This window comes from Mesoplodon bidens, assembly GCF_964165515.1.
Source record: "Mesoplodon bidens genome assembly, chromosome: 13".
In the NCBI taxonomy this organism is placed as follows: domain Eukaryota; kingdom Metazoa; phylum Chordata; class Mammalia; order Artiodactyla; family Ziphiidae; genus Mesoplodon; species Mesoplodon bidens.
In genome coordinates this window covers 20,151,350-20,162,348 of record NC_138169.1, presented here as the reverse complement: position 1 = coordinate 20,162,348, position 10,999 = coordinate 20,151,350, and positions in this window count along the sequence as shown.

The window sequence follows — 10,999 nt, the reverse complement described above, 5'->3', positions numbered from 1 at the left end:
TAACATAGCATTTACAGTGCATTAGAGATGACTTAAAGTACATGAAGGAGGCTGTGCTGGGTTATGTGCAAATATTACACCATTTTATATGAGACATGAGCATTCATGGATTTCGGTATCTGTGGAGGGTTCTTGGAACCAATCCCCCAGGGATACCGAGGGACGACTATACAGCAAGATCTTAGTGAAGGGGGTCAAGAGGGGAGGAAGGAGCCTCTTTCTTCCCCCCTTCGGCTTTTCTCACTTCTGTCTCTGAGCAGAATCCCTCACTGACCCCTCCCAGCCCCCTCCTGGAAGATAACCCCATCCTCAACACTCAGAGTTGCCATGGCTCACGAATTGTCGGAGGTCCCCTTGGCCTGTAAAGAGCTGCCTTCAGGGACTTATCCATAGAAGACGGCTTGGGCAGCGTTCCCGGAAACCCTGCCCCACGCAGAGACAACTGCACATCCTGGAAGCTGATAAGACAAACCTCACGGGGTGGTGCTGACCTGAACCCATCTCGCCAGACGCCACCACAGCCCTTGTTTTCCAACTCCGCGTGGAGCGAGGTCAAGCCGCTCCCATCATCTCGCGAGAGCCCACTGAGGTCCTCACTTTCCAGCTCCGCGTGGAGCGAGGTCAAGCCACGCCCATCATCTCGCGAGAGCCCACTGTGGCCCTCACTTTCCAGCTCCGCGTGGAGCGAGGTCAAGCCGCTCCCATCATCTCGCGAGAGCCCACCGTGACTTCGCTTTTCAACCCCCACGTGAGGTGACGTCAAGTGACTCTCATCATTTCGCGAGAGCCCATTGTGGCCCTCGCTTTCCAATTCCACATGGGGTGCTGTCACATGATAGTTTGAAATCAGCCAAGGGAGTGTTTACACCACAGAAACTGGCAAATACCACAAAGCAGGGCTTTTGCTCCCGGAGCCGGGCGTTAAACACTGACCAGCACAGCGCTGGCTGACACTGCAGCGCTCCTGCAGGGCCTGGCAACGATGAAATCACAAGATCCGAAGACCCAAGAAGGGATATTTTAGCTCTGATGAGGTCACGTGCCCACGGGAGACCCTTAAAACATGTTCGAGTGAAAACAGCCAAGTCTTTGCCTTAAGAAGAAGGCCCCATAATGTGGGCTCTCCAGGTTGCAGAGGCACAAGAGGTGAATAAAGCTGGAGAATAAGCAGGAGGCCAGATCTCTGGGGAGAGGGTCTGTGGGAGAGAAGGGGGCAGAAGACCCCCTCCCCACTCATCCCCTTAGGAGACACTGGAGAGGACCCGAGTGACTCACAGCCAGAATTCACTCTGCTACACGCCTGGGCACAGGAGCCCAGGTTATGAATAGGCCTGACCTGAGGTTGCTGCCCTGGCCACTGCCCTCCCTGCAACACTTCCCATCTGGCTCAGGCCCGCCCAGGTCAGTGGCTGCTTCCCAAGAATCTCCCTCAGCTTCAAGGCTCTAAGGGGGATCCTGGCTGACGGTCTGGGTTGTCCTCAACCGGGCTGCTGGCAGGCCCAGGGGTCCAGAGCACATGGGGGAAATGAGAGAGCTCAGTCTTGGCCCTTTCCTCCTCCTGTCTTGCCCCTCAAAGGCACCAGGCCAGCCCCACTGACCCAGGGCTAGGAGCCAATCCTACTGGGGTGGCTTTGTCAAGCCTTAATTTAAGCAAGTGTTCTTATCACCACATTCTCATCCCGGCCTGAAACTCAAACCTGCCTCATCAGCTGCTGTTTTAAGCCCATGAGGAGGCCCCAGATGCTCCGAATTCATGGGACAAAGTCTCAAGTCTCCCCTCAGAGGTGAGGGAGGCTGGTGAAAGGAAAAGTAACCCCCAAAGCCAGGGATGGTTTGAAACAGTTTTCCATGTAGACATGCTGGTCTGAGTGGCCCCATGGGGCCCTCAAGCCTTTCCCTCTCACATCTCAATGTCCAGCCCTAACCAAGCAGCTAATCCTCCGATGACATCACCTGTCTCAGAGAACAAACTCCCAAGTCTTTATAATGGCCTACAGGGCCCTCGTGGTCACCTGTCCTAACGCCTCTCCCCCTTGCTCCTCCACTTCAGTGAGGAGTGACCTGGATGCACCCTTCCACATTCTGTTCCCTCTGCTTCACACACTTTTCCTTCTGCATGGCTCACATCTTCAGCTCTTTTAAGTCTTTGCTCAGAGTCACCTTCTCAGAGATCCTGCCTTCACCATCCCATTTAAATTGTTGCAAAGCTCCATTCCACCTCGCCCCACCCTATCCCAGGACTGCCCATCATCTGCTCTTACTCTTTTTCCCCCATAGCACTTGATCACTGTCCACCATGCTGTGTTCTCTTTTTTTTTTTTTTTTTCGGTACGCGGGCCTCTCACTGCTGTAGCCTCTCCCGTTGCGGAGCACAGGCTCCGGACACGCAGGCTCAGCGGCCATGGCTCACGGGCCCAGCTGCTCCGCGGCATGTGGGATCTTCCCGGACCAGGGCACGAACCTGGGTCCCCTTCATCGGCAGGCAGACTCTCAACCACCGCGCCACCAGGGAAGCCTGCTGTGTGTTCTTTGTTTAGTTTCTGACTCCCCATGCAGAACATGGCCCCTAAGAGGTTCAGCATTTCCATCTGTTTTGTCAGCTTATGTGGCCCCAGAGCCTAGGACAGTACCTGGCACACACGTGCTCTCAATGCATATTTGTCGAGTGACTGAATGGATGAATGATTAGGAGCGTGGCTGGGGAGGGTCAGAGCAGGCCGTTGCCAGCAATTCTACAGCGGGGATTGCTGACGTCCCCCTGTGCTGTCTGCATCTACATCTGTTATCATGGCCCACGTTCATGTCCTGCCACCACTATTCCCTTGTGGGCGCCCAGGAATTTCTCTGAGACTGTTTTCTCAGCCGTAAAATGGGAAGAAGACGGCCACATACCCACATGCTTAATCACAGGTAACTACTTTCAATCATCTTTTCATTTTCTTTCAACTCCATGGCCAAAGCCGGCCTGGAGGCCCCAGCCCAGGACTCAGAACGGGATGATTCACCAACATTTAGGGAGAACCTACACTGTGCTGAGCACTGAGATAGAAACCTTACACCTAAACTGCCCCTGGCCCCCTTAAATTCCTACGGGACCTGAAATTTAATTATCTTGAAATCCATTATCACATTTCATTCCCAAGACAGCAACCACATGGTTGGCGTCACTCCCATAGAGCAGACAAGAGTCTCAGAGAGGTTGAAGCACTTGCCTGAGGTCACCCGGCGAGAAGGTCAAGCTGTTTCCTATCAGGATAGGGAGCAAGTAGGTTTCAACTCACGTATCAACTCTGATAGATGCGTGGTTGTGTCTGGAGTGTTATACGGGAAGGACTCTGAGCTTCTGTCTGAGTGACAGATAAGGCATCCCATGTGACACCTATGGGGTGCACCGTCCATTTTCTTGTCTTGAGCCTTCAACCATTCGCCAGGTGAGCAATTTCTCATAGCTCCTGGATTCTTCAGAACATGGGCCACTGTCCCCTGGGAGTGTCCTCCTAGACTGCTCTCTGCAGCACAAGGGGACACTTCCCTCCACAAGAGGCTGACCACGGTGAGCGCAGCAGGCTTGTGCCCTTCGTGGGGCAGACGTCAGTCCTGGAGCCCTCACAGCTGAGCTTGGGCCCCATGCTGCCTATTGCCAAACCTCTCTGGGCCTCAACTCTCCCATCTGTCAAATGGGAGCTCCAGTCTTTCTTGTCCACTTCTGGGGGTGGGGATGGGGGTGACACTAGCCCTCTGTACACCTGTGAGTCGTTACTGACTTTATTATGATGGCCTTTTGCAGCAGCCCTGTCACCTATTGATTGATTGAAGTCGAGTCCCAGTCTTTTAAGTTCCTGGACCCAATTCCAACGTATGTGTGCCAGGGTGTACGTGGGGCAGGTCAACTCAGTTCTGACACTATCTCCCCAGACACAAGATTAGATTCCATGAGTAAAGGGCTCAGTCCCACGAGACCGCCCTCCCCCTGCCCCCACTTCAGCCACCAATCCCAAGCTCCGACTGTCACCTGTGCTTCTGACAAACTGGCTATAAATCAGAGGTTCCCACAAGCCCCTCCTTGGGTTAGATCAGTTTGCAGAGTGGTTCACAGAACTCAAAGAAACATTTTACTTACTAGATCACCGGTTTATTATAAAAGGATATAACTCAGGAACAGCCAGATGGAAGAGATGCACAGGACAAGGTAGGGGGGAAGGGGCTCGAAGCTTCAACGTTCTCTACACGCACCTCTCACCCCCAGTCTCCACGTGTTCACCAACCCAGAAGCACTGCAAACCCTATCTATATATTTGGGACTCACAGCTTTCAAAACCCTTGGAATTTCCTAAGTGTTGAGAGTGATAAAGTTGTCATATATACACTACCATGGATAAAATAGATAACTAATGAGAACCTGTTGTATAGCACAGGTAACTCTACTCAATGCTCTGTGGTGACCTAAATGGGAAGGAAATCCAAAAAAGAGGGGATATATGTATATGTATAGCTGATTCACTTTGCTGTACAGCAGAAACTAACACAACAGTGCAAAGCAACTATGCTCAAATAAAAATTAATTTTTTAAAAAGGTGCCTTTTGTTATGTTAATGAGGTGACCTTTGGAAAGCCAAATATATATGAGATGACCATATATATATATATATTTTTTCCTTACTAGATTACCAGTTTATTATAAAAGGATCTAACTCAGGAACAGCCAGATGGAAGAGATGCATAGGGCAAGGTATGGGGAAAGGGGTGCAAAGCTTCCATGCTGTCCCACCCGGCACCTCCCTGTGTACACCAATCCAGAAGCTCTCCAAACCCCATTCTTTTAATTTCACTGAAGCTTCGTTATGTAGACAGGATTAACTGATTCAACCTCAAGGCCCTCTCCCCTTCAAGGGGGTGGGGGGAGGGTGGAAGAGACTGAATGTTTCAATCCTCTAATTCTGGTTGGTTCCCCTGGCAACCAGCCCCTTCCTTAGGGGCTTTCCAAAAGTCACCTCATTAACACAAATTCAGGTGTGGTTGAAAGGGTTTTGTTATGAATATCAAAAGACACTCCTATCTGGAAATTCCACAGGTTTGAGAAGTTTCGTGCCAGGAATGAGGGACAAAGACCAAATATATATTTTATTATACCTACTCCCTAATACTAAATCTTACTGCTAATAAGGTAAGTACAATTAAAACTATAGTGCAATACCATTTTCACCTATCAAATTGGCCACATGGAAAAGTTTGATATTACTCTGTGCTGGTGAGGATACTGGGGAACATCTCATACACTGCTAGTGCAAGTATGATGGGCAGCATCTACTGAAATTTTCAATGCATATTTCCTTTGATCCAGCAAGTCTACTTCTGTGGGCAATTCAGAACCCTCTCTAGAATAAGGGTCAGCAAATTTTTTTTTTCCAAAAAGGGTGAAAATGTAAATATTTTAAGCTTTGGGCCATGTAGATGACCAAATATATTTTTTTGGTCTGAATGACCAAATATGTATTTTTCTTCATAAATCACAATATTGCACCCAGCTCAATAAAAATCTCCAAATGCTTTGCACATCAGCTGGCTTTGACAAGTCTTCACCTCTCCCCCCAGCCCCTTCCTCTCTCCCTAAATCATGCTCTGAGTGTTTCTTGAAGAAATAGAAAAATCTTGGCTCCTCCAGCACATTGCCTCTCCGCTCTCCATATCTGTGGTTGCCTCACTGACCCAGGTTGGCCACATGTCCCTTGCCAGCCACCTTACAGCCTGGTGAGATCCTGGACCTTCCAGATGGGCCTCCTGGCCTAGGGATGAGCAATAATATTTCTCACAAATGCTAGCATCTACTGATCTGTAGTTGGGGGCTGCCTGGAGTGTTGTATTGAGAAGGATCCTGAACTATGGCTGAACTAGCAAGAAAGTGTGTGGTGATCGACTAGCAATGTCTGCCATGGGCGCAGGAATGGTTAGGAGTGGTGCCTGTGCCAAGTATTTGCCGTTTCCAGCCTGGTGCTTCCCCTGCCACAGTGAGGCAAGAGGCTGGTCAGGCTTCTGCTGGGAGGCTCCCCTGATTGCTCCATCACAAGGCTGTCTTTCTACCCCTGCTCCCTTGCTACCTGGAGTTTTGCTGTCTAACACAGCAGCCACTAGCCACATGGGGCTATTTAAATTTAAATTAATTAAAATTAAATTAAAACTTCAGGGGCTTCTCTGGTGGCACAGAGGTTAAGAATCCGCCTGCCAATGCAGGGGACACGGGTTTAAGCCCTGGTCCGGGAAGATCCCACGTGCCTCGGAGCAACTAAGCCCGTGCACTTACAACTACTGAGCCCGCGCTCTAGAGGCTGGTGAGCCACAACTACTGAAGTCCGCACACCTAGAGTTGGTGCTCCCAACAAGAGAAGCCACCGCAATGAGAAGCCCGCGCACCACAATGAAGAGTAGCCCCTGCTCACTGCAACTAGAGAAAGCCCACACGCAGCAACAAGGACCTAATGCGGCCAAAAATTAAAAAATAAATTTATTAAAAACCAAACCAAATAAAAAAACCTTCAGCTTTTCAGTTGCACCAGGCACTTTCACAAGTTCCACACATGGCTAGTGGCTACCATATTGAACAGTAGAGATACAGAACATTTCCATTATTGAAGAAAGCTCTGTTGGACAGAACTAGACTAGATCAGGGTTTTCAATAGGTGGTGACTGTGCTCACCCATGGACACTGGGCAATGCCTGAAGGCGTTTTTGGTTGTCACAGCTGGAGACGGGGTGCTACTGGTATCTAGCAGGTAGAGGCCAGGGATGCTGCTAAACATCCTACAATGCTCAGGACAGTCCTCCCACCACAAAGAATTATTCAGTCCCAAATGTCAATAGTGGTGAGGTCAAGAAACCCTGGTCTAGAAGAATCATGGCAAGTGGAGAGGAGCGTTAAGGGGAAAAAAGGGCAAAATAATCTTGCTTCAAACAATAAATAGATGTGATATAGAAAGAATTGAGAAAATGAGTCAACCCACTGTTGACAGAAGAATAAGAGAAGTCATTCCTGGACCCATCGTCACTTAGTGGCTCTGTGACCCCAGGCAAGTCACTAACCCTCTCTGATTCTCAGTTTTCTCCTCGATAAAACTGGAACAGTATGATGCCCCCTCCTGGATTGTCAATGGATTAAATGAGATAATGAGTTAGAAAAGGCTTTGTTATCTGTCCCCGTGGAACAGTGTTGCATAATTGCTTATCTTAGCTCAAGTTGTTTATTAGACTAGACTAAATAAACAAGTCTCTGGCAGCAGGGCACCAAGTCCCACTTTCATTTCACTCTGCATGACCTTGGGTCACTTAAACCTCTAAATCTCACTTCCTGATCTGTAAAATGGGGCTAATCACTCATGCCCAAGCTCACAGCAATATCCAGTGTGAAGGAGACATTTAATCCCAGTAAGCAACCATCTCTCTCTCTCTCAACTCGACAGCTAATCTGGTTGCCCTCCATGAAACTGAAACTCAACCCCCAGCTGGTACCCTGAAACAGCTGAAAATGCACGCACGCAAGCTTTTATGGGTGGAGATGAATTCCCTTGGGACCCCGGACTTTGAAATCCCTGACTCTCTCCCTGAGTGTGAGTACTGGCTGAGTATTTGGTAAATCCACCTCACCGATTCTCAAAGATCTTTCCTTTACTGCCAGGAACTGTACTTCTTCAAAGTAATTAAGTAGCAGGGAGAAGCACAGTGTAGAACAGGAAAGGAAAATTACGGAGCTGGGTGAGTCATGTCGGGGCCGGGGGAGGTGATTCAGGTGAAGCTGATGTTGGCTCTGGGTCCTTCAGAATGAATGGTGTACACGTGTGTGTGTGTGTGTGTGTGTGTGTGTGCGAGAGAGAGAGAGCGCGCGAGCGAGCGAGAGCGCGCGCGAGCGAGAGCGTGCGCGAGAGAGCGCAAAGGTAATAAAGTTCATTTTTGTTGAAACTAGAGCTGAGATTTAATCCTTTTGTTTGAGGCTTGGAGGATGAGGGTGGAGAAGGTTTTGGGGGTGGGGGTAATAGGGTTATTATTCCTAAAATGGGGAGCCGCAGGCTGTTTCCTGAATGCCAAACTTGAAGGCAGGGGCTGTTCTAAGCCCAATGCCATCACTGCAAAGCTGTGTGTCCTTGGGCAAGTCACTAACCCTCTCTGTGCCTCAGCTGCCCGATCTGTGAACAGGTGAGGCTGGATTTGACAGCACCCGGGGGGCCCTCCACTTGCCAACTTTCTCCATTTTTCAAATAATTCAATTTCACATAGCTTAAATATTAAGGATACTGTGAAAAGACATGGAGGAAACTTAAATGCATGTTACTAAATGAAATGACCCATCTGTAAAGAGTATGTACTGTATGGGCTTCCCTGGTGGCGCAGTGGTTGAGAGTCCGCTTGCCGATGCAGGGGACACAAGTTTGTGCCCCGGTCTGGGAAGATCCCACGTGCCGCGGAGCGGCTGGGCCCGTGAGCCAGGGCCGCTGAGCCTGCGCATCCGGAGCCTGTGCTCCTCAACGGGAGAGGCCACAGCAGTGAGAGGCCCGCGTACCGCAAAAAAAAAAAAAAAAAAAAAAAAAGAGTATGTACTGTAGACTCCAACTATATAGCATTCTGGAAAAGGCAATACTGTGGAGACAGTAAAATGATCAGTGATTGCCGGGGGTTGGGGGGAGAGGGGGATGAACAGGCAGAGCACAGAGGATTTTTAGAGCAGTGAAACTACTCTATAGGATACCATAATGATGGATACATATCATTATGCATTTTCCAAATCCATAAAATATACACCACTAAGAGTGAACCATCACAGACACTATGGATTTGGTGATAATTACGTGTCAGTAAAGGTTCATCAGTTGTAATAAACATCCCACGCTGGTGGGGAATGTTACCACGGGGGAGGCTGTGAACGTGGGGACGGGGGTGTATGGGAATCTCTGTACCTTCCCCTCAATTTTGCTGTGAATCTACAACTGCTCTAAAAAATAAAAAGTTATTAGTTAAAAACATTCAAGGATATGCCATATACCACAGTCGCCATACAGCGACTAACCACCTGCTTAAACCAGCCCATTCAGGCAGTCGTTTGTATCCCCTACGTAAACCAGGAGCCGCTGAAGGGCTGTGGCATCAAGGCCTAGAAGGAACCTAGCCAGAGTTCCCATCCTTTTGGCCGTGCTGGGAGGTTCTCTCCGGCGTTGGGGCCTTCTCATCTCATCTCACAAAGCCCCCAGAAGCGCTTGGTCTTGCTCCTGGCTGAACACGGGCCTTATGAAATTTTGCAATAATCAGACCCTAACAGAGGACAGTGTGTGTGTTCCACGTCTGTGATACCATGAGTTTTGACAAGGTGGGTGCTAAGTAGCAGCCCCCTGGGGTTTTGTCAGCTCCCACAGAGGAAAGGCGTTTCTCCAGCTTTGGTGGGCACCAGACGCGCCCATCAGGTTTGAAACCTGTGAATTTCCGGGCCCCTTCCCCCCAGGACCGTTCAGGAGTTCTGAGATGGTCCCGGGACTCTGCATGTTTAACACCCCTCTCTCCCCGCCCCACCCCCGTGAGGCCGGTGGAGGTAATCAACGACCCATCCTTGGAGAAACGCTGCCCTGGATGTTGAATCCTGGTTGCCATCTCCAGGATGGTCTCGCCAAGGCCCTCAGGGTTTAGAAGGCGAAACTAAAGCTCAGATCCCGGAAGGGACTGCTCCGAGGTCGCAGAGTCAGCAGAGCCCAAACTTGGCTATTCAAGGTGACCGGGCCTATGTGCAGGTGCCACCAGACATCTGCACTGGTGACATGCAGCCCCTCCAAAGTCAGGAGACCCTCCTTCTCCTCCTCCTCTGTCTCCCTCTCTCTGTCATTATTTTCTAGAACTCATCCACAGCCTAAACTACACAGCCCACCCTGGACGTATCACCCAGATACAGGAGAGCCTGAGTCAGTAGCAAAGACAACCCTGAGGGAACCACGGTCCTGTCAGACACAGGAAGCCCCAGTGGGCCCCTCGGCCCCCCTGAGCTGGTGCACTGAGCGGGCCAGGCATCTGCTCGGCCGGCCTCAGAGTGAAAGTGGCAGCCCAGTTCTCCCGGCCCGGTGGGTCGAGGCCAGACTGGAACCGACTGGACTTTCCCCTCCCGGCCACCTCTACGGAGAAGCCTCACCAAGGCTGTGGCCTTGAGGCCTAACTCCAGGGAGGGAGCCCCATGTGAAGACACAGCCCCTCCCCACCGTGCCCACTGCCCACACCACCCACCGAGGCCTGTGCCACTTCTCCATTCAAAGAAATGCCCACAACGGGCGAGCCACAGAAAACACCTCCTCTCGGACAGAGGATCAAGTCAGGGCCACATGAAACTCAAACCTCCGTCCACCATCCCCCTTCCCCGCCCCCCATGCTTATTTGGAATAAATGGAATAACAAAACATTACAATCAAGGCTTAGACCAAACAGTGCTGGAAACGTGAAAGGGGAAGCGTTTGGCTTCCTGACCATCAACTGACACTCAGTTAAGCAGAAACCACTGGTAGCTGAGGGAAAATACGAACCCCTGCCGTCTGGCGGCTGAGATTCCAAAGTGAAGGTTATCTCATGACTCTACATATATTTAATAATTAGCAAACAGCTGGGGCCTGACCAGGGTGATCTTTAAAAGTATCCCCTCACCCCAGCGTTTGGTCATAAAACCCTTCCATGAAACACTCTTGTTTTCTAAGCCGGCAACCAGCCAAAGGGAAGACGGCTCAGAGGCCGAAAGGCCTGAAACAGATGGCAAGACCAGAGGCCACCGCAGCCCCCACAGCACATTCTGGAAAATTATTCCTATCCGCTCACAAGGCGCGCACCGTCAAACCCAGCCTGACGGTACCTTCTCCAGCCGGGCCTGAGGTCACAGGATCCACTCCCGTCCGAGGGGTCTCCCCAGGTCCCAGCGCAGAGACCCACCAGGCCAGGAGAGCAGGGACAGAGGAGAAATGGCAGCAGCTCCCCGCCCGACGCCGGCACTCAT